Source organism: Piliocolobus tephrosceles, chromosome 14 (assembly GCF_002776525.5).
Source record: "Piliocolobus tephrosceles isolate RC106 chromosome 14, ASM277652v3, whole genome shotgun sequence".
Taxonomy (NCBI): domain Eukaryota; kingdom Metazoa; phylum Chordata; class Mammalia; order Primates; family Cercopithecidae; genus Piliocolobus; species Piliocolobus tephrosceles.
In genome coordinates, this window is record NC_045447.1 from 93,831,590 (window position 1) to 93,853,676 (window position 22,087).

The following is a 22,087-nucleotide window of genomic DNA, read 5'->3' on the forward strand; positions in this document are numbered from 1 at the left end:
TATTTTTGAATAATTATATTAAGAGATTTCCCAATCTTAGGCCTGAATTCTTGGGATAAACCCTACTTGGTCATGGTAGCTAATTCTTTTGTATTAATGAATTCAGTTTGAAATATTCATATTAATAAATGAGATTTTATGTGTGTGTGTGTGCTCTTTATGTCTAATTTTGGCCCTAGGATTTGTTAGCTTATGAAAAATTTGAGTAGATTTTGTAGCACAAGAATAATCTGGTTTTTGAAAGTCTATATAATTTGTAAGCTACTTTTAAAGGTAATTTTTAGATAAACTTGTAATTAACTTCTCTGTGAGTCTTTTCATATTTTGTGCTTTTTAATGGAATCATTTTAGATAACATATGGTTTTTCCATAAACCCAAACATTCTATCAAGATGTTTTAATTTTTATAATTATACAGTTTTTTTCTTAATCTGTATTTTAATATTTATTATACAAATATATGCTTTATTATTTATCACATTCATCATTTATTATATTTTATGTTTATTTATTTTTTTTCCCCTGAAATTAATATTTGTGATTTGATTTGGCTCTGTGTCCCCACCCAAATCTTATCCTGTGGCTCCCATGGTTCCCATGTGTTGTAGGAGGGACCCAGTTAGAGATGATTGAATCATGGCAGTGGGTCTTTCCTGTGCTGTTTCCATGATGGAGAGTGGATCTCATGAGATTTGATGGTTTTAAAAGCGGGTCTTTCTCTGCACAAACTCTCTCTCTTTGCCTGCTGCTATCCATGTAAGATGCGATTTGCTCCTTCTTACCTTCCGCCATGATTGTAAGGCTCTCCCAGTCATGTGGAACTGTAAATCCAGTTAAACCTCTTTCTTTTAAAAATTGCCCAGTCTTGAATATGTGTTTATCAGCAGTGTGAAAACAGACTAATACAGTAAATTGGTAATAGTAGAGTGGGGTGTTGCCAAAAATATACCCAAAAATATGGAGGCATCTTTGGAACTGGGTAACAGGCAGAGATTGGAACAGTTTGGAGGGCTCAGAAGAAGACAGGAAAATGTGGGAAAGTTTGGAAATTCCTAGAGACTTGTTGAATAGCTTTGACAAAAATGCTGATAGTGATAAGAACAATAAGGTCCAAGCTGAGATGGTCTTCAATGGAGATAAGGAACTTGTTGGGAATTGGAGCAATGGTGACTCTTGTTATGTTTTAGCAAAAAGGCTGGCTGCATTCTGGCTCTGCCCTAGAGATTTGTGGAACCTTGAACTTGAGAGAGATGATTTAGGGTATCTGGTGGATGAAATTTCTAAGCAGCAAAGCATACAAGATGTGACTTGGGTGCTGTTCAAAGCATTCAGTTTTATAAGGGAAGCAGAGCATAAAAGTTCAGAAAATTTGCAGCCTGACAATGCAGTAGAAATGAAATTCAAGCCAGCTATAGATATTTGCATAAATAACAAGGAGCCAAATGTTAATCCCCAAGACAATGAAGAAAATGTCTCCAGGGCATCTCAGGGGTCTTCATGGCAGCCCCTTCTTCTATCACAGGCCCAGAGGCCTAGGAGGAAAATGTGGTTTTATGGACTGGGTCCAGGGTCCCTCTGCTGTGTACAGTCTAGGGACTTGGTGCTCTGCATCCCAGCCACTCCAACTGTAGCTGAAAGAGGCCAACATAGAGCTCGACTGTGGCTTCAGAGGGTGCAAACCCCAAGTTTTGGCAGCTTCCATGTGGTGTTGAGCCTGTGGGTGCACAGAAGTCAAGAACTGAGGTTTTGGAACCTTTGCCTAGATTTCAGAAGATGTGTGGAAACACCTGGATGCCCAGGCAGAAATTTGCTGCAGGGGTGGGGCCCTCATGGAGAACCTCTGTTAGGTGAAGGTGGAAGGGAAATATGGGGTCAGAACCTCCACACAGAGTCCCTACTGGGGCACCACCTAGTGGAGATGTGAGAAGAGGGCCACTGTCCTCCAGAGCCCAGAATGGTAGATCCACCAACAGCTTACACAATGTGACTGGAAAAGTCACAGATGCTCAATACCAGCCTGTGAAAGCAGCTGAGAGGGAGGTTGTACCCTGCAAAGCCACAGGGTCAGAGCTGCCCAAGACAACTCTTTTGATTTGACAACTCAGTTATTTAAAAAAAATTATTTTGAGTACCAGCTTGGCAACATAGCAAGACCATCTCCACTAAACAATAGAAAAATCAGCCAAATGTGGTGGTGGTCTCCTGTAGTCACAACTACCCTGTAGGCTGAGGCAGGAGGATGGCTTGAGTCCAAGAGTTCAGAGAGTTATGATTGCACCACTACACTCCAGCCTGGGCAACAGAGTGAGATTCTGTCTCAAAAAACCCCAAAGTTTATTATGAAATAATTTTACACTTACAGAAGCATTGCAAAAGTAGTACAGAGAGGTCTTATATCCTCTTTACTCAAATTTACCTAATGTTAACATCTTATACAACCATGATATATTTGTCAAAATTAAAAAATTATCATTAATGCGGTATTATTAACTAAACTATACAGTTCATTTGGATTGCATCAGTTTTTCCACTTTTTTCCTCTTTCAGTGTCCAATGCATTTAATTTTCATGCTGCCTTAATATCCTCTGGTTTGTGACAGTGTCTTAACGATCTTGACACTTTTGATAAGTATATTCAACCATTTTTTCAATGATAGTTAGTGATGGAACACATTCTTCATCTATTATTTCTGCTTCTATTCCAGTCATTCATTTTTTTTTCCCTTGGGAACATACATAATTAATAAGTTTGATCTCCTTTGTCTTATTTCCTTATCTGTCATGTTCTTTCAAAGATTTTCTTCTTTTTTTTACACCCTATAAATTTAGAGTGTTTCTTATGTTTTTCTTCTACTTTGATTTTTTTGGTTATCTGCAATGCCATTCTCTTTATCAACATTAAAAATTTTTCTGGTCTAAATTGGGTTTATATGCAACACTTTCTTACATAACATTTTATCTTAGCTTGTAATCTATGCATTGCATCTACTATAATTACGTTTCAGCCCATTGGTTCCATTTCATTATATGCCCAAGTTTCAAAGAGCAGAAAGTAACAAGAGAAAAAGAAAATAAAGTAGGTATAACAAGAAAAGTGGAAAGAAGTATATGCTGCTGCATAGAGAGAGAGGCAGAGACGCAACCACTTTGGTTTTGAGGATTTGCAATTCAAATCTCATCTGAGGCCTGACTACATTACATTGACAAAAGCTTTTGCAGTATTTTCTTCTGGTTCCTATAGTGAATCATTTTCAGAAATTTGTTTAGTATGAAATTACCTTTTCCTTATTTTTCAGTACTTTTTGTTTTGAATAGGCCCAATTTTGTCTTTCCTCTCCTTACATATCCTCAGGTGTGGTGTGTTCTATCCACACAGTTAACCAGCCTTCAGTCCATCTGAAATTACTTTGATTTACTTCTGCATTCCTTGGGCACTGATCGAGACCCCTTTCTACATCCACAGATGGAAATACCTGTAGAATTGCAGCTTAAATTCTAAAACTGAGCATGCTCTAATCTAGTGTTGCTCTGTTGAAAAAAGTGAAATGCTCTCCTGTTCTCGATCACTGCTCAGTTTCCAGATAATACGGTGTATACAAAATAGACTTCCTTAAGCTGAACTGCATCCAGATTTCTTCCTATGTCCATCCACAACGATTTACTTTGGGTGACTATACTTTCTAAAGAGCAACATGCCATTATTCTTCCCCATGTTTCTCTACCTGTTGTTTTCTGAGACCAGTGATTTCTGGGTAGATACAAAAAGATGAGGCAAGGAGTAAAACAAAGTGCTAACAGCACAGAGATGATTAAATTCTTTAAATGACTAACACAGATTGCCAGTCAATTGTGGGAGGGTGAAAATTATTCCCCTATATTTTGAGGGGTGAGCAGAACTGCTTAGCCATAATGCAAAGGATGGGGAGAGCACATTTTTTTTTTTTTTTTTTTTTACTTTATGTATTAATTAGTTGATTCAACAAATATATATATTGGATCACTGTTATGTGCAAAGCACTGTACTTCATCCTGGTGACACATATCTAAACATGAAAGTCATGTTCCCTGCCTCCATTAAATTTTTTCTCAGTTGCTGGAAATACATTAGCATTTTCGAATGTCGACATTTATGGAGTGGACCTTTCTCCATAGAGTTGTTATCATAACTAAACATGATAATCCATGTCTGGTGTCTCCTGCATGCCAAGCACTGAATGTTAGCTTTTTTTTTTATTATGATTATTATGACTACCACTACTTTCTCTAATACCGTTGGTCTATAACACCTCGCATGTATCATCACATTCAGTCTTCACAACAAGCCTTTAGGGAGGGTGTCAGCCTTAGTTTTCAGTGTGCTGTTTTTATCTATTTTTTTCTTGGGCATTTTTGTGAACTGTTGGAGTAGGCTGTGTAAGGGATTGCTAGTTTTTCTTTTTCTTGTTCTCTTTGATCCTGTTTCCCATTTTTGCCCACTAATACTATCATTCATTGATGATGGTACTGACATCAATTTTAATACCTGTTGATCATTCTCATTCACAACTATTACTGTGATGTTTACTAAATTGGTAATTTTTTATTTCCATCACTCTATCTACTTTTGTTCATTGGAATTTTGCTGTAACAAGAGCTTGCACTCTCCTCTCTTTGCTTATGAAACTATTTATTTATGTCAGTATATACTCGTGGATATTTGTTTATAATCATTATATATTTTGTGACTCAAATTGACCCAAGTTTGTATATTGAGAACCCTTTACAGTTGTCTCCTGGTTTGGATAATATTTTAAATTGGATATCTCTTAGTTTTTTCTGCCGAGTTTGCTATTACACAAAATGTTGAAAGAATTATACAGTAGATACTCATATGGATTCAACAATGTGCATTTTTTCTGTATTTCCTTTATAATATAGCTATCTAACCATCGATCATCTTATCCTTTGTTGATATGACAAAGTATAGTGCTGACATAAGTATGGTACATCCCAAAACACTTCAGCCTGCATATCATTGTCTAGAGTTCAAAATTTGTTTATAGTTCATTTTCGAGGTATAATTAAATAATATGAAATGAGCAAATCTTAAGTGTGCCATTAAAGGAGTTTGGATAAAAACATACACTTGTATAAATCAAATCCCTCTAATGATATACAACATTATCATCATCACCCTAGGAAGCTCCCTAATACATCTTTACAGTAGAGAGATTTATATTCTTTTGGGTACATATGTAATGATGGAATTGTTGGGTCAAATGGTAATTCTGTTTCAACTTCTTTGAGGAATCTCCACGTGGCTTTCCACAATGGCTAAAAAATACCTATTAGGTACTATGCGTATTACCTGGATGATGAAATAATCTGTACACCAAACTGCTGTGACATGCAGTTTACCTATATAGCAAACCTGCACATGTACCCCTGTGGAGGTTAAGAAAAAAAGAAAAGAAATTCCCTAATTCTTCTTTCTTTCCAAATAACCACTGTTCCCGCCTCCCTGTAGACTAGATTTCTCTCTACTAGAAGTTGATATAAGTAGAATCATAAATTAGATACACTTTTGTAGGGTTCCTTTCACTCAACATGTTTTTAAGACCCATCACGTTGTTATTATCAGTAGTTCACTCCCTTTAATTGTTGAATAAAATTCCACTGCACAGACATAACACTGTTTATCCTTTTTCCAATTGGTGAATACCGGGACATTTCTAATTGTTGCCTATTATGAGTAAAGCTGCTATGAATCTTCTCGTACAAGCCTTTCTGTGGACCCCAGGAAAGGTTTTGCTCCTTCAATGTACCTCACAGACGTGAGCCATACCCGCTTCTCTTACAGCTTGCTTGCCGCCAGCCTCACCCATGTGAGACCCTGTGGCCGTGTTTGTACCGATGACTCCACTCCCCTGACCCTGCTTATTGGGTGGTGTATACACCTAACCCGTTTGGAGAAAGCAGAATTATTTTTTCTAAGAACCAAAACTTCTGGAGCTATGGACAAACATAGGCATGGAGAAATAGAGAAAGCCAATTTGCCAAAAGAAGAATGCAGACTTAGGGGGACAGAAACAAGGGGCAGGACAGCTTGTCCTAAAGAGGGAGAATGGTGAAAATAGTTGCCTATTTTTGATGGTTTCCTCATTCTGGACTCTTCAAGGCCTTGGCTATATTTCCTTTCTCAGGTTTCATAACATTTTTATTTCTATATAATACTACATTCTCTAATAAATTCTATTATTATTTATTCAAGTTAGCTCAATATATTTTGGATATTTGCAACTGAAAATCTTGACTAAATCACCCAAAACAAAATACCACAGTTACAGATTTGTTGTTTAGTCTAAATTCCAGTCTGTACACATAACAGAGCCTAGCATAGAGTATATACTCAATAAAGGTTTGTTGACTGACAAATGACTGAAGAATGTAAACACTGTGAACAAGGCAATAATAAAGGTGATTGGTTGGTTATAGTCTAGGATAAATGGCTCAATCAGAAAATTTCCTGTGAGCAGGTTTTTAATGACGGGAAGGAGGAGAGAATATCCAATTGGGAGCTTTCTAGCTGAGTAAAGAATGATTTCTTCTATATTCCCCTAAAAAAGGAGGGCTCTGGAACAAGAAATATAATAAAACCAAGTATTCCTACAACACACAAAGGTCAAGGCCCCATGTGAGGCACTGCAGAAAAGATACAGGACTTAGTTCTCTACCATTTTTAGATGCAGACTTAACCTACTTCACCCTCCTGTTTGGGATCCAGGTAGAGGAAATGGGGTGAATGAATGTTAGAAGCCAGGAATTTTTCTCTCCCTCCCTCTGGAAAGGCTTTATCTAACTTTCTCTGCAATGGAAACTTAGAGACACTCAGCATTCAAATAAAGTAGGTGGCCCGAATTTTCATCATCCCAATCCACATTGGAAATGTGTCTATTTTCTGAGAAACCACTGAGCTCAATCTACATTTCTTATTACCATTTAGAAAAAGAAGGATGGCAGTTGACTGTAACAGATAAAGGGCAATTGCTTATTTTTCAATCAATTCTTATTGATTTGGGAGACACAGGTCCTTAATTGTATGTGTGCTTCATCTTCCCATTGGAAATTTCTACTTCATTTGATAAATGGATTCTAGTTTAAATTACAGTGCAACATCCTTGTGTGCATTATAGGAGGAGGCTTTAGGTCTTTCAAATACTTCAGAGGAGTATCTACAAAACAACCAAACCCTTTACCTGTATTGGCTGCCTTGCCTGATAGTGTAGGTTCTGAAATCAGACTGCCTAGATTTGAGTCCTGGTTCGATCACTTACTATCTTTGTAATGTTGGGTCAGCTGATTCTCCTCTTGATGTCTCAGTTTCTTCATCTGTGAAATGTGTGTAGCTGTAATAGTATTTATGGTATTGTGAGGATAAAATGAGGTTAATTTTATGTAAATCAAATTCCAAGTAAGAAAAAAATATTTCGCATGAAAGGACTGAGAAAGCATTTACTTCTGAGCCTGGTCTTTAAACATTTTTTTGTTTTCTTTCTCTTGGGACCTAACTGTTGGTCAGCATCACTTCATGACTGATCCTGCAAGTCTCATTTCATTTTCCCTGAATTCTTTGCCATAAGTTTTTGAAATTTACTTTTATATGCCCACCTTTCAACATTTCTAATTGTACTACCAATAAGATTTTGGACACATTTTTATTTTCATACCACTTATTTTTCTTTTCATTTTGACACACAAGTGATTTTAGGTTGATTCTGTATTTGTATTATATACATTTCTCATAAATATATATGTGTATATATGTAATAATGGTTTGCTTATAACTGATTCACAAAAATGCAAACAGATCAAAGATGAATTATTTTTAGGATTATGATATAGGTTTCAGTAGTTTAATAGACATTTATACTGATAATTTCTTTAAATCCTCTTTTGAAAATCTAATCTTTTTTGGTACCATGTGAAAACAGCATTTAAACTGTATTTTTTTGTCAAATATATGTCTCTAAAATTATTTATTTCATACTAAATTTCTTACTATTAATCTCTATAAGATAGTTTTTTAGCATAACCAAAATAACACATCTAAAATATTCACATCTAAGTTAGAAAAAAAACTTTTATATTGATATAATTGTAAATTCAAATGTATTATAGTTGTAACAAATAATGCAGATATTCTGTACATCCTTTTCCCAATTTTTCCTAGTGGTAGTGTTTGGCTTACCTATGGTCCAATATCACAACAAGGAAATTGACACTGATGCAATCCATCACATACTAAAAATTTTAACGATAATTCTTTTCATAATATTAAAAATGAAGGTACTGCCCAAATTTCTGTATTGTCTGATAATATTTTCCCAGATGATTTGTTATAACAAGAGGGATCCTTGCTTTTTTAAGAACAAATCAAACAAATCTCTTTCTGAGTAATATTTGCTGCCTTACACAGCCTAACATGGATATGTACAGAATGGAAAAGAACAGACAGGTGAAGAGAATCGAGAATCCCATCGAGTCACAATCATTATGCCCAATTTGCAGGTGACTGAACTGAAGTACATAAAAGATAAGTACTTGTGCAAGTTCCCATGGATGGCTAGTGCCACAGCCAGAATTCTAATCTGAGGCTTTTTCATGTTTTCTGTGACAGCACAAGAGATCCATGGAAGCTCTGGGGAAAAAAATCTTGTAAAAATTCAAGATATTTTACAGCCTGCAGGACTGTTGGGACTCAAATATTGCTGATGCAGCTTAATATGCTCTGGTATACTGATTTCTAGAGGTAGTTAGTTGGGTTGTAGATGAAAGGACATAAGACTTGACCTTAAGGACAAGGGATCCACCCTGATCCCATCATTTACTAGTAGTGAACTTTGAGCAGGTCATTTAATCTTTTTGAAATTCTATATTTCATCTACACAGCAGGAATATGAGTACCTATTTTATAGTTTTATTTGCTGATGACACAAGATAATATTTGCGAAGCTGCTAGCACATAACAGTGCTCAATAAATGCTAGTTCAACCTGAATGCTTGGCAAATAGCAAAAAACAAATGCTACAGAAAATGTTATTCAATGTTTGCAATAAGCCTGAAAATTTGAAGACTAATTTTGAAAGAATTCTTCAGAGCAATTTAATTTTTCTCAAGGCAACAGCAAAAGTTGATACAGGGGCTGCTCTTTTGTGTAAGGTGTCATGGACAAGGGGCTGCCATTCATCCCTCCTTCATTTTGGCCCCAAGTCCTTTACAGATTGGTGCTGACACAGGCTTAAGAAACCCAGGCAAATCATCTGCTTGGTTCCTAACAAGCTGCTTGTGGTTTTAGCCACAGTCAGTTTAACATCAGTGGCTCCTTTGTAAACTGTTTTGTTCTGTTTTTCTTAGGAACAAAATGCCAGCCTGGTCAAGATGTAGAAACTTGCTGTTCCATTGTAATAGGATATGCATTTAAATGAGAGCTATGCAAGTTGAAGGATACTCATGCTAGTGTTAGATTCAGCAAGCCAGTGGGAAAATCTAAGTCCTCTGGAATCGCTGAGCCTGAAGGCCTCTGGGGCTGGAGGCACAACTGGCTAGGACCATCTTGCTTTTAATGTCGATATTTTGTTTCTGCTCTACCACTGGGAGAAAAACATCGCAGATAAATGCTACTGTTTGTTCTCTTACTTTATAACACGTTATTTCTGCACTTAGGATTTTAGAAAGATGTTATTTCCAAACTTTGGGTATAAAGCTGAAATTTCTTTTACAACACCTGCCACAATGCTGAATTTTTATTTTCCCATAAGAATTCCTTTATTATGAAATTCACAAGTTGAAAACATCAATTGTTTTGTTGTGTAATTCAAGTTCCAATTGCATCTTCTTTTCTTTTTAGTCTATAATGTCAGAATTTACAAACGAGTTAAAAAGCACATTATTGGCTTAGGCCCTGGGCATTAACAGTTTGGTGAGGGTTTTAGGATGCTTTACGATGTTGTTAAAATATTTTGGTGCTAGTAGGAGGAATCTCCAAAGGTTTTACAATTTAACTATTTAAATAAGCGCTTTAGATTTTCTGTGAAAAGAGCACAAAAACTCTTTAAACAAAGACCCATTTCACATTTTAATGCAAATTACTATAATTTGGAGAGTCCGCCTATATTTCTAAATATAACACTGAATAAAATTAGTGGCATATTTTGTATTATCCACTCACTTATACTACTGTCACTCTGAAAAGCCTTATAGGGATGAATAGATTGCCAGCACAAAGTAGGTGCATAAGTTTTCAAATATTAAAAGAGACGAGACTATAAAGAATATAGAGTGCTCATGAAAACACTCCTCAAGCGTGATACAAGCGTCCCTATCAATAGTGCTGGAAGAAGAAGACCCCTAAGTATGCTAAGTAATTACTTCTCCTGTGATTCGCCAAGATTGTGCAACCGGGAGGCAGCGGTTGCCTCAGCAGTCTTGCCACATGAGCGAAGAACACTGGAGGTCATTTCTAGAGGTACTGATAATTGCCTCATTCATGATAAAATGTTCCATAGTATACCACTCCCTTTCTTCACACATATATTTTTACCTAATTTATAAAGTACTGCCTTTAAATGAGTGAATCACGTGTAACAGCTGTTTGATGTTTCTCTGTGCAATTGGTCAGCCTTCGGAGATCAACATGGCGGCCTCCTTTCCCCTTTTCTCTTTCCCCAGTTTGTGAGGTGGAGACCAAAGGGAGGAGAAGGAAAGAGAGACTAGGAGAGTGACTCTTTCTTCCATTCCACATCAGTTTAACATCTCTAGCGTAGGAATTCTGCACAGAAATGACTAGGCACGAGGCCTGCTGAGTCAAACTCCTTCACAGATGGAGAGACCTGCGATGCTAGTCCAGGAGTCCGAAGGCTACTGTCTCTTCAGTCCAGATGGCAAGGGCTCCGCAGCTGAATTAGTGAACAAACGCTCTACATTTTAACAAACTGACAAGCTCTCAACTGTAATATTAAACCTCTGATAGAAACAGACATTTCTAACCACCTCAGGAATGTAGTGCAGGTTATGAAAATGAAGATCGATTTAGAGGGGGAAAGGCTCTGTTGTTTTTGATGTTGAGAATCTGGGAAGGAAGAGAAATTAGATGGAGTTATGAGAAGACTTGCCAGCCACCTTATAGAAACCGGTGCAAATGAGTGACTAGACTAGAAAGCCAAATGCCCAGGCTGCTGTTTGCTGTGACTTAACCTTCCCTCTCACAAGTATGTGAGGCCAGCAAGCCAGCAGAATAAAAGCGGCAACAAAACTAAGGCTGGTTCAGGGAGGCTACAGAGCTTACCAATAAATCCCAAATGAAATGCATTTCAGGGTTCCAGGATGTCCCGAATGGGAACAAGTAATATATTTAGTGCTTTACTTACTTGTGGAGGCCCTGGGATGTGAGGGATTGTTCAAAAGCCTAAAATGCACTAAATGGGTCCATTTACAAACCATACATTCTGCTCCTCTGTGTGCTTTTGGACAATAGAGAGTTTCAATATATTTAGGAGAATTTGGTGATTGTAGTCTCCAAAGCTAAATGGTGGAGTGAGGGTGTAGGCTTTCTGAATCCTGGGCATCACTCCCTCTGTTTAAAGGGCAGGGATTTTCCTCAGAGCTTCTTGTGGAAAGTTGTAGTCTTCTCAGGATTTTTCTAAATATAGGAGATAGGTTATTCTGGTGTTGCCTGAAGCCTGGCTTTTTTCTAGGGAACTGGGGCAGTTAGTTTAAGAACCACTTGTCGCACAGCTATACATGTAGAAAGAGTCTGGCTTTCCGACTCTGGTTGGGCCACTCTGCTGGAAAACGGGAAACGTGGAGAGATTTAGCCACACAGAATAGGGAATTGGCATACAGAGAAGCCACAGGATTCCAAAAGGACAGGGGATTTGGAGCATGGAGCCATTCAATGGAAGCTCAGGGCTAGAGATGAATTCCTCCTTGAGTAGTTCTGCTGGTGCTGATGATAATGGAATATGCTAGATTCTGAGTTCAGATTATAAATGACATTGTACCATTGTATCACTACGTACAGACTGCACCTGTAGCTTACCAGAGAAGATAACAGGAGAATAGTTCTGGAACTTTACAGCAACCACAATGCCTTTGTCAAGTTCTTTTGAAGAGTCCAGAGTACAGCCTGTTATGTATCTCAGGTGCTTTCAAAGAAGAGTTCAAGATGCCTCAGAAGATCAGAGCAAGGCTGAATAAATGAATGAAGAGATGTGTTCTTCAGAGCAGGCAGAGGGCAAGTGAAAGATTCAAGAGTTTTCAATAAGGCATCGGCAAGTCTGAGTGAGCGAATGAATGGGGAGCAATGCTTAGAAACATCACTGAGAGGACAAGCGTAGAGAGGATCTTTCATGGAATACCTTCAGTCAGGGCCATTTTAGTCTTCATAAACCACTAGAAATGGTATTTTGGAGTTTCTATGTCACACAGCATCAAATATTAATATATACCCACATCTAAAATGAAATATAAATTTTCTTGTAAAGTGACAAGATTTTTATAACTGACTTTCAAAATTATTTGACATCAAATAACTCATTTATTTTACGATTTGCTGTGACTTCTCTGAAACCATTGTGCATTCAAAATTCTGCCTATGTGAGAAAATGTGTGCTGATTGTTTTCAAGTTGTAGTGAAATCTTATCGTATCAAATTTAATGGTTGGTAAATCTGAAGAGTGTAATATATTATAGACATTTAATTAAACATTTATTAATTTTGAATTTCAGTCTTTTTTCTTCTATTTTAGAAGCAATAACTTTTTTTCAGGTGTCTATCATTTTCATAGGTTCCCAGATAGCTCCCAAGCTCTCGTGCTCTTGTCATTGTGCTTAGCATGCCAGTTGGATAAGGCAGCTGTTCCCAGCTGAGCCTACCACAAGGAAGACAGTTGCTAAGCCAGTGTAGACAGTTGGGTACAATTTGCAAGGACAGGTTTTCAAAGATATGAACAAATGACCTATTGTCTTCAGTTTTGGAATGGTGTGTTGTTTCTAAAGTTTGCTTAATTGCATTCCCAACTGAAGAGAAAGGAAGGGTTGAATATTTTCTGATCACTGGGCAAGTGATTTCTGCTCTAAGAGACACTTGAAAGTTCTGGGCACTGACTTGTCAAGGCGAGACAGTGTTTATTTATTTGCATGTTACCTTGTTCCACAAAAACTTGAAGTCATGTATTACAAACACATGTGTAACACTATGAAGTAAACATTATTTTCTTATACTTCATTGGAAGAAGAGAACGTCTTTGTTTGGGAAGTTCTTGGGAAAGCTATTGGAAATGAAGCAGAGATTCCACAGTCCTGAGTGCCAACTGATGCCCAGGCCTGCGAGTTGGGATGCTGCTGTTACTAGTGAAAGGGATAGATATTGAAAATTACTATGGGAACATCCAAGTAAGAGGGAACAGGTGTCAGGAGAGCTGGACCTGGCATAGTGGAGAGTTTGGAGAGAAGATGGATTTAAATCAAACTACCGAGTGGTTGTTTTGAGTTCTTTCTGGTGAGCTTGATTTACTCACAACCAAGGGGAAATTAAACTCTAAGTAATACATATAACAGGGTTAATATAAATCAGAACAGGTCTTCTAGCAAAGGGACACATGGTATGCAGAGAAACCTACCAAAAATCAAGTTGTGAATGGTCCTGGCATTAGTTTTATAAAATCCAGAAATGACTAATTATAAGCTCTTTAATAAGATGAATAATGTGAATTGCCTATTATAGTAAGGCATAAAGTGACATCCAGGACATTATAATGTTCCCTTACCTCCCCTCCTTTGAGACATCTGTCAACCTCATTCTAAAGGACATCTAAAGGACTGATGTCCCCTTCTCAAAGGTCCTATTCTCAGCTCCCTTGTTTTACCTATCTTCTTCCCCTTTGAATTTCATCCTCTTTCACCGTGCTCTCTTCTGCCCAATGTTTCTGTTAATGGCGAATTAACGTATCAATGATTTCACTAAGCCACTTGCTAGTTTTTATTCTTCTTATTCTCCCAATTTAATCAGTGGATGTGTAATATCAATACTACCTGGGAAATGTGTGTCACATTGTATTAGTTTCCTATCGCTGCTGTGGCTAATTGCCACAAACTTAGTAGCTCAAAAATACCCCAGTTTATTATCTTCCATTTCTGAAGGTCACAATCCAAAATAGGGTCACTGGACTCAAATCAAGGTATCAGCAGGGCCGAGTTCCTTCTGGAACCTCTAGGAGAGAATCCATTTCCTTGCCTTATAGCTTCCAGAGGCCACTTGCTTTCTTTGGCTCACGGCCCCTTCCTCCATCTTCAAAGCTATCTGCGTAACATCTTCTCTCCTCTCTGACCTCTGCATCCATCTTTTCATTCTCTCTTTCTCCCTCTGATCCTTTGGGCTCCCTCCTATAAGGACTCTTGTGATTAGATTATGCCCACCCCGATAATCGAGAGTAACCCTTGCTTCTCAAGGTTCTTAATTTAATCACATCTGTAAAGTCCCATTTGCCATGTAAAGTAACAGGTTCTAGAGATTAGAATGTGAACATCTCTGGAGGGCCATTATTTCACCTACTATACATACCACCGTTCCCCTCTCCCATTACCATCAGATTTGCCTTACCTCATGCTTGGAATATTATAATAGTCTCATAACCAGATCCCCCATGTGTAATACCTCACTCCTCCAATCTAACATGCACACTGCTTCCCATTATTATCCTACAGCTGGAATGTGTCCACACGTCTCCCTTCATCCACGTCATTCAATGGTTCTTCACTGAACAGAGGAGAAAACGCTCAAACCTCAGACTTTAATGCTGACTTTCATATTTCCCATTTTTCACCCCTCCATAGGGTTCAATCATACATCATGTATTCCGTATATCAACTCTACTTGCTGTTCCTTCAACATGCCCTAAACTTTTACAAATTTCTTCTTCTGCTTTTACTGTTCCTTCAGTAAAGAAGGGACAATTTCCTTCCATTTCCCTACCTTATTAATTGAAGTTCAAGTCGTTATTCAGGGCTCAAGTCAAATCTCTCCTCTTCCATAACACCTAGATCCCTGCTGTCTTCACCTATTTTTACTCTCTCTTTTCCTTCTAAAGACCTCTGCATACATTCATGGAGTGACTGCCTGTCTCCACAGACTGTGAAGCTCTGATGGGCAAGGACCATAATTTGTTGATTTTTCAAGACTTCATAGTGCTTAACACAACGTGTTGTTAGTTAGAAAATGTGAGCAGATATTTGTTTTATCGTTTATTTGAGGTTTTTCTTTAGGGACTAGCCAAAGAAGTTATAGAGATGCTCTTCAAAATCATTTTTTAAAGGGAAGGTTATAACTCAAACACATGAATTTGCATATTTTGATTTGCTAGTTTTCTGGCTGGGGGATATTTTCTCCATTCTCTGGATTATACCATCTCTCAGGGTTAGCATGATGGGAAAGTTTTCCCAGGTCTTTCCCAATCCATTTGCCCCCAGTAGTGTTTCACATCTGCTTTGTCATTTGTGAGCCTCAGATATGGTGCCAAGGGGCCCTTGTCCTCCAACAGATACTTCTGTTCAGCTCTGTCTGCAGTGAATTATTCCTCTCAGTTTCTTATCCAGTATTTAATTCCCCATTACTGAGCTGTATTGAAGGTGAAGGAGGCCTATCTGATCTCCCAAGGGGCTCAGTGCCAGCAGAGTAATTAGCTAGGCTTCATGCCAATTCAGAGCTTTGATCTGGAAACCTATAACCTTCAGTTTCAATATGGTGGTGGAAGAAGGTGTTGGGCTAAAGAAGAGTGCTCTAGGCTCCACTTTTAAAACTGCACAAACATTACCCTGGAGAGGCTGAGAACTGGACTACACAAAGTGTTGCTGAAAAAAAAGAAGAAATTTATTGGTTCATTTAACTAATCAAACTCTGACAATGTGTCAGTGGTTTCACAGAAAATTTAAACCAAGGAAGCCTGTATTCAAAGGCGATGAGGCTGATACATTTATTGAATTGTGAATGGGATTTCTCTGGGCACCAGAAGGCTCCATGTGAACAGATATGCTTCTGTGAGGAAGTTTGTGGCCATAATGAAAGTAGTATCTGAAAGAGTCCAGTGCAACTTTTTCCATCTTAAAAAAAAATTAGGGAGAAGAAACGTGGCATGACATATAAAAGGGACATTTGACCAGAAGACACATTCTGGTTTTGTGACCACTAGCTTAAATACAAAAGATTTCTGTTGGAGTGAGGTTTGAAAAGCTGACAAGAAATAAAGCAGCCTCAGAAAGCTGTCTGTCTATGTGAAGTACTTTGCTGGCACCAACAAGGAGTGTGGCAGCTGCATTTGGTATCCAACAGGGAGCTATAGATATTTACTAATACTCTTGGAAAAAGAGATTGGCAAATACCCTCTAAGAGTCCTATATGCTCAAAATGTTGGCTTGGCTGCCTGGGAAGCATGTGGAACCCCAAAGGATGGCACAGCACTTCCCTAATGCTTTTCCTTCATCGTGGTTTGGCTATAGCTTTTAAACTTGAGAGCAAATTGTAACGGAATTGCAAAGTGGTCTCATTATGTTGGATGGATTGAAATAACTTATAATGCATGATGATGGGGATGTAGGGGGGTGTTAGTGGTGGCTGGCAGCAGGCATGGCCCATGTTCTGTTAATGAAGGCAGTGGTCTTTGTGGGTGACCGGAGAGAGGACTCTGGGACAGACACTCTTTTTAAAAAGACCTCTCCTGCTGGCCTGTCATGACGCTTTTATCTCAGCCTTTAAATTCCCACTGGCTAAGGCTTAGCGGTCTTTAGCAACCAATAAAACGCCAGGACTGCTGGACTGAGTTGCGCATTAAACTGTATGAAGATTTGAGAGACTTCCCTTCAAACCTGTCTCTCTCCTATGTTCCTACTGTTCCTGCCATGCACTGTTAACAATTTCCTCATTTGTCCGTGGTTTCTCTCACTTCCTCACCACACACATCTAATTAGTGAGTCTTGTCACTCCTACCTCTGGCTTAATTTTCTTCACCTCAATACACTGCCTTGATGATCTCTTGCCTGTGTTCATGCAGTAGCGTTATGGTCTTCTGTCGTGGCTACTGGACATGCATTATTCACACTGCCTCCATTATCCTTAAACCTCTCTCTAACTCCTTAGTGGCCACAGGATGGTCTCAATCGTGTAGTTTGATAGCAAAAGCCCTTCACAGGCCCCTCTCCCTCTACCTCTCTGACTCTCTGGCTTCCCACCATATGGGCACCACCTTTTTCCTGACTGTAAAGAAGAACGTTTTACAGCTTCAGCTTACTGCGTATGCTGCTGCCCCTCTCCCTAGCCTGAACTTTCCCTTTCTCTCTGCTTGCAAAATTTCTTCTTATCCTCCAAAACCCAGATCATATGTGAATACTGTTTCTGTAACTCTTCTAGATAAGACTTAGTTGGTCTCTTCTGCTCAAAATAATTTGTACACACCTCCATCAAAGCACTTTCTATCCTGTTAGTAACCCTCTCCCTAGTTTCTCAAAGATATCAATAATGCAGCATTCCTCTCTAGGTCTTCAGTGCTCACACGATGTCTAGAATAATAAATATAAATGGAAAAACTGACTGGCTGAATACATAAACCATTCTTGGAAATTAGTGGGTATGATCAGTTGCCCATTTCAGCGGCTCTGTTGATGTAGCTCTATGACAAACTAGAAAGAGAGACCACTCTCATTTGTACAACTTTTTCTCCTCTTTTTTTTTTTGAGATAGAATTTCACTCTTGTTGCCCAGTCTGAAGTGCAATGGCATGATCTCTGCTCACTGAAACCTCTACCTCCCAGTTCAAGCAGTTCTCCTGCCTCAGCCTCCCGAGTAGCTGAGATTATAGGCGCCTACCACCATGCCCGGCTAACTTTTGTATTTTTATAAGAGACAGGGTTTCACCACATTGGCCAGGCTAGGCTCAAATTCCTGACCTCAGGTGATCCGCCCACCTTGGCCTCCCAAAGTGTTGGGATTACAGGCGTGAGCCACCACTCCCAGCCTTTCTCCTCTTCTTAAAACACCACTCCCATCATTTTCTTTCAGAAAAGGCTTATGCAAGGTATTATTTCAATCGTCAATTACAAAATAAGTATTAATGCCATATCTACTATATCCCTGACACCTTTGAGAATTGATATGTCAGGAAATAAGACGGGCAAGATTCCTGCTTTCAGGGGACTTGTGATCCAGGTTGGGCAAGACAGACATTAAGCATACAAATACACAAATAACATCATTTTAGACAGTGAGAAGTACTATACAGAGAATAGAAACGGGGACATTGGAACAATTGACAGGAAGGCCCCTCTACTTGGATCACATGTTAAAGAAGACTTCTCTGAGAAGGTGCCATTTAGCAAAGAGCCAATGACAAGAAGGAAAGAAGCTTCTAACCCTGTGAAGACAAGATATGGGAGAGGGTGGAGTGTGGGAGCATTGTAAGCAAAGGCAGCAGCTGGTGCAGAAACCCTCAAGAAGGAACCATATGATTGTACATAGGAAGGAAAAGAAAAAAGGTACTGGGTGAGCCTTGAGAGCTGGGCAAGGACAGATGGTGAGTAGTGTTGGGTAGGGTTGTGTTCCTGATGGCCAAGGGAAGGCTTTGCAGGGTTTTCAGCTGGAGAGCAGCTGGAGACCTGGGCCCTATGGAAGCAGCATCCGGCACCATTCTCAGGGGTTTCCTTACATCATCCTTCTGAATGTGCATCTCCCACTCCTCAACTCACTCCTGTCTCTGCCTTGTTTTCCCTTTCTCTTCCCATTTGTCTGTCTCTCAGGACTCTGAAGAACAGTAAAAAGCAATTGACCATAAGCATGATCTCTCTTTCCCTCTATTTTATCTAAAACATTCATGTACATTTTATATTCTATGCTCTGTTATATTCCTTTTTATCCTCCAGCAGACTTGATGTTCCAGGAAGCTGCATTGGGTTTTTCCAGTGGTTTTGCAAATTCCTGGTATACCATGCTCATATCCTAACTTGAAAAGCATTGGGATATAAGATAGATTGACTTCGTTTGAGTAAGATGGTTTGGGTCTAAACACAGAGTGGGTCTGCTTGACTGGGGGCCTCCGATGAAGACCAGGCAGCTGTGGGAAATCCAGCAGAAAGTAGTTTTGTCAGTGAGCAGAGTAAAAGAAGCAACACAGGACAAAATAGTTGTTGAAAAGGGAAAGTGAGGGGCGTCAGTGTTAGATTCTACTTATTCCCTTTACTTATTTTATGATATGTCCAGGGGCACCTGTGTTCTCCCACCAAAAGCTAAATTCCATAAGCGTGAACCTGTCTGACCTGTTCTCAGTGCCCAGAGCACACTGCTGGGCAGATGCTCAGTAGCTTTTTATGAATGAATAAATAAATGACTACATGATTGAATGAGCAGAGACAGTAGCAAGGCCTACAGCCATCACTGATCTGAGATTCTCCCACGAGAGGATCAGGAAAAATGTACCATGAATAAAGAATGAGGCCACCCAGAAATGATTCTGGAATATTGCTGTTGACATTTGGGAAGGGAGCGTGAGAAGAAGGAGGTAGCAAGGAGGCAAAAGGAGAAAATACATTAAATTAAGAATGCATAGGCAAAAAAATTAGAAAAAAAGAAATAATAGGTAAAGTTTAAAAATAAGTATAAAATTGAACAGAGCTTGAGCATATTTAATCAGAATATAAAAGTCTTTCATAATTACCAAGATGACAAAGAAACCCCTTGAAAGGAAGTTGATGAAGCACTGCTCCAATCAGATTCAGAGCCTTTTTGGATCATTTGAGTGATAACTGCGTGGGTGTTACTCCTTGTAGATTATCATTTTCTTTCTGTATTCATTTCCTTCAGCAGAAATGAGAGCCTGCGTCACTCATGGGGCATTCTTGTGCGATGTGTGGGTTTCCCTAGCCAAGAACTCATAGAATCACAGAGCTCAGAGTTAACTCAACAGGTCACAGGAGGCTCACCCTGGCCCAGTGGGAAAGCCTTGGCCATCATTCAGAGCAAGAGGCCCGGAGATGCCCAGGTAAGAAGATTGTGTCAGCATACTGGGCACACTTTTCAACTGGTTGTGTTGTGCCGTCATTTGTCCAAATGATAGGACCTTTGGGTCGTCCTCATCCTTTAAGTCTCAGCTTTTAATACTCCTTTTCTTTCCTAACTCATCCAAGACTTCCTTCTCCTTTGTTCCCACTGGGCTTTGTACATATTTACAGGATACTAATTATACTCAATTATAACATCAACAGCTAAATTACCAAGCACGTATTATGTACCACACAGTTTATTCAAGTATTCATTTATTCCAGCATTCATCATTCATTCATGAGTTATTGAACATCTTTTAAACCTAAGACACTGTGCAAAGTAAATACTTGGGACACCAAGACAGTAAAACCTGGCAGCTGCCTTTGGAAGCTTAGTACCTAGTGAGGAACAAAAGGTACAAGGACCATTTGCTGGCTGACTACTGTGCATTGGCTGTTGTGCTGGGTACTTTACCTTTGTTATCTCTAATTTCATAGCAATCACGTATGAAAGAAGACTGGAACTGGGAAGTGGACACTCAGTAAACTGATTTGACTGCCTCAAGCCTATAAGATTAGAAAGATTATATAGCTTGGTTCCCAACTAAACTTTTGTTGTTGTTGTTGTTGTTATTATTATTATTGCTAAATCATTACTATTTTTTTAAATCAGTCTCCCCATAAATGGCAGCTGCAGCTCCTTTTCTCACTCCCTTATTGTATTACGTGATAAGTCTCTGGATTAGGGTACATAGCTCTATCACTAGTTTCTACCAGAAAGTTTGGGATACTATAGGTGCCCCCTGTAAAAATTTGTTGAAAGGAGGCTTACATGCACGAATGAAATGGCACACTCCCCACACTAAGCTTCAGATCCCATTTTCAAAATGGTCTGGCTTTAGTCAACTCTGCTGTCTTCCCCAGTTCCAGGCACCTATTACCTGCATCAGTCAGGTTTCAGCTAGGTATGTGAAGCAGAAAGTATTTTAACATGGGTAATTAGAGGCTTGCACATCCATGAGGAGGGCTAGGAGCCAAGGTCAGGCAGGAACTGCCTGTTTAAGACATCTGGAAGTGCAGGAAGCAGAGGGAAGCTTGGGCAGCCTCATAGTAATTTTCGATAGTACACTGGGACTTGCAAGTCCTGTCCCAGCTACTGCTGGAGAAAAGTGGCTTCTCTTTCTCTTCCCCTTCCAAATCCTGGTGAGATCCCTTCCTTGGAAGCATCTGGCCTGGAATCCTAGTGGTAGGGAATGCTGGGAAGTGTAGTTCCTGGGCAGGGAGTGGCAGGGGCGGTGAGGGGGATGCCTCTGTGGACAACAGACAATCTGGCAGTTAAACTCTTGTTCATCCTGTCTCTATTTCTTAGGTGATGTTTCTCACCCAGCCCTGCGAGTCCGGGCACCCTTGCCTCACTCAGGCAGTACTTCTGTAAATCACCTTGTATCTTGTTGCCACGCTAACAATGGCAACACCAGAACTTTTGCCAGTAACGAAAACACAAAAGATCCATTTCTAACCCAACGAGGAAAATGCTTTTTATTTGTTTGTTTGCTTCATCCAACAGAGACTAAATTATGAGGTCCGATTCTGGGTAGGGCTTTCAAAATAGAGCCCTGACCAGTGCTCAATCGACTTGAAGAATGATGAAGGGTTGGCTTCTGTCTCTCAGCAGCTGTGAGTTTGGTCTGCCCTTTGCAAAGTAAGAGGAAATTTAATGAACCTAAATAAGACATGATCCTCTGTGGCTATAAAAGTTACACTTTGAAAAAGCTCAGCTGGTCAAGAGCCACTTGAAAATGATGTTACCGCCGGGGAACTCTGTCAAAAGTCCACTCCTCTTGTGAGTTTCCTTTTCTTTAAGGGAAAACAAAGAGAGGTTTTACAAGTGAGAGAAGGGTCATTTTGCTATTTGAAAGAGTGCATTCAAAATGGGAGGCCCGGTGCGATTGGGAGACATCCACAGTCAGGACTTGTTTATTTGTCCAGCTTTACACCATGTAAGTGATGCGGAATCCTTTCCGCCTCT